Below are 3,095 nucleotides of genomic sequence, written 5' to 3' on the forward strand. Positions count from 1 at the left end.
TAGTATGTTTGATTCAGGTCATGATCTTTCCAATTACTTACTATGTTTCTGACAGCTAGATAACGAATAAGGATGACAGAAAAAAGAATTGGCGCCTTTATGCTATAATGTTGGAGAAGAGCACTGAACATTCCATGGATGGCCAAGAAAACAAACAGATATGTCTTGGAGAGGGTGCAGACAAAGTGTTCTTTGGAGGCAAAAATGATGAAGCTTCACTTCACATACTTTGGACATGTTGCTTGAAGGAGCTACTCCTTGGAGAAGGACATGATGCTGGGAAGGGTCAGAGAAAGAGAGTAAGCCCCTCAACTAGGTGGACTGACATGGTGACTGCTGCAATGGGCTTTTGCGTGTCAGGAAGTGTGAAGATAGCACAGGATAGAACAGCATTCAGATCTGTTTTTCACAGGGTCACTATGCATCATACTCGACTTAATAGCACCTAACAACAACAAGAAGACATGTACAGGACTAGTATTCCATTTTATGCAACAATCACTAAGGCCAAAGTGTAAGAAATTAAAGATTGATACTAACTTCTACCTGAAATTGACCAAACTTGTGACAAGATGCATTATTAATAACTGCTGATTGGAATTCAAAATTTATAAACAAAAGAGGAGGGAGAATTGGTTATCAAAAAAACATAGCACTGATAAAAGAAACTCAGTAAAAAACTGTGCAGCAAACCCGAAAGCATGAGGTTTCAAATCCACCAGCTGCTCCAAGGGAGAAGGAAGGGCAACCTCCTTCCATGTGATTTACTGTCTCTGCAAACCCGCTGGAGAGTCAGCTATATGTCAGTTCTGACTCAACAGTACTCAACAACCACCTCCATCACCACCACCACCACCTACATATTGCAAATACCTTTAAAAAAAATAAAATAACAGTCACTTTAAATGTGAACTTCATTAGATGGAATAAACAGGAATCAAACCAACTACATTATTGGAAAGAGATAGTGGAGAAGCTTGATAACATCATTCAGAGCAAGCACAAGGGCCAACTGTGAAATAGACCATCAATTGTGTACATGCAAATTCTAATTGAAGCTGAAAAAAACTTAAACCCATGTTGTTGTTGTTGTTGTTGTTGTTGTTGTTGTTAAGGGCCATCGAGTCATAGGCGACTCATCATGACCCTATTACCTTGAGTATATCGAACCTCTACTCTGCGGCCCTCAGGCCTGTTTTTAATTGTTTTCGGTGAAACATTCTTCTAGGTCATATAGCCCTGGTCTGTCCACGTATTGTACAGAGGTAACTCGTGTTGGCTGTGAAGCTAAACCCTGTGACACTGATGTGTCAAACTCGAGAATGGTTACCCGTGGTAGACAGTGTTTGGTGGAGCTCTCCAATTAAAACAACCTTGGAAAGCAGGAATGGCATCCACTTCTGAAATAGCTTGCCTCTGGAAACCCTATGAACTTGGAGCAAGGATGAAAGTTATACAAGTGTCCAGGTCTTCCGTTCATAGGGTTGCTGTGAGTTGTCTATGACTCGATGGCACTTAACAACAAAACAACAAAATATCAAACCTGAAACCATCTCAAGAATAGATAATTTGTAAGATGATATTAAAGATGACAAATAAGAATAAAGCAAAAGGTTATTAAAGAGACAAAGACATTTTTAAAAAACAAAACAAGAAGAAAAGCTAGCATCCAAGTGTGCTAATTCTCTCTTAGAATGAATGGAGACCAGAAACTGGACTTATGCCCAACAGCAGCGGGATTCATAGAGTTTCTTTTCCTAGACTCTCATGGTGCTGAATGAGAATGATACGGAGCACTCAGAGATAGGCCACACAGTTTCCCAGCTCAGAAAGGTCCTGGAGTACAAAGCCAAGGGAAAGAAGTACACCAAAGGTTAACAGTTCTTGTGTTATTCTCCAGGAGCGAGTGGAGCCCAGGAAGCAGTATAGCATGCAGCAGGCCTTGACAAAAAGCTGGTGTGTGGAATTGCTCCCAGCTCTTCCTTGTACTAGATGACCTCATGGATTCATCCCTTACCTGACAGGAGCAGCCCTACTAGTATCCAAAACCAAGGCATGGGTTTAGAAACCATCCATGACACCATGCTGCTAGAACCTTGTATCTACGTCGTGCTAAAGCTCTACTGGGAGCAGCCCAATTATTTGAACCTGATGGAGCTCTTCCTGCAGAATTCCTATCAGACAGAGATCATACATACAACCTACCCCACCCCTCCCAGCAAACTGGATCTTGACAGATTCACTGCAAAGGGGTCCAAACCCACTATCAACTACAAGACAACTTTCTACTCCTTTTCCCTTTCTCTGTTTGGTGCTATGTATATGGTTGACATCAACAGAGAGATGGAGCCTATCAAAGCCAAGAAGGTTCTGCTAGGGATGGGCAGATTCTTTCCGCTTCACAGGATGGTTACCTTGATCTTTTTGGTGACATGAGCGTGAAGGGTAAGATTGATATTGGCATCCAGGACCACACATGTAGCTTGCTGGTGATTCAGTGTCTGCAGCGGGCCTCTCTGGAACACTATCAAATCCTGTAGGAGAATTATGGGCAGAAGGAGACAGAGCAGTTGACACTGGTAAAGGCAATATATGAAGAACTGGGGCTGCCTGCTGTGTTCAAGCAGCATGGAGAAGACCAGTGCTCTGCTCCCTCACCCCCAGCCATCTTCCTGGGACTAGTGCACAAGATCTACAAGATCTACACCTGGAAAAAGTGACCCTAAAGACAATGAGGGTAGGGAGGGGAGGCTCTTCATAAATTATTCTTATTTTGAAAAAACTTGATGTAAACAGAACCCTTGAAAGGTAGAGAAGTTTAAATGAAAAGACAACAATACAGTAGGAACTGAACAGGAAACTTCAAAGGGCAGCTGGAGAAGACATAACAAGAGAGAAAAGTATTCTAATAACTACCTTAAGGTCATCTGGAATAAGTGAGTCAGAATTTGATTCATAGCACTCTGACAGCCAGGTGTTTTTACCCTTGAGTGTATATATTTTTTCTCTCTACTGTCCACCAATGTAAGCCACAGCAGATCTAGTCACATTAACAAAGTAGCTAGTCACATCAACCCTTCAGTTTATTGGTCACA

General features: G+C 41.9%; 1 pseudogene; it reads left to right on the top strand.

Annotated features, from left to right (window-relative positions):
• The first annotated feature begins 1,691 nt into the window (after nt 1–1,691).
• On the top strand, nt 1,692–2,720 carry LOC102845844 (annotated as a pseudogene).
• Nucleotides 2,721–3,095: the final 375 nt, after the last annotated feature.

Source organism: Elephantulus edwardii, unplaced genomic scaffold (genome assembly GCF_000299155.1).
Source record: "Elephantulus edwardii isolate Elephantulus edwardi_28Jun2011 unplaced genomic scaffold, EleEdw1.0 scaffold00073, whole genome shotgun sequence".
Taxonomy (NCBI): domain Eukaryota; kingdom Metazoa; phylum Chordata; class Mammalia; order Macroscelidea; family Macroscelididae; genus Elephantulus; species Elephantulus edwardii.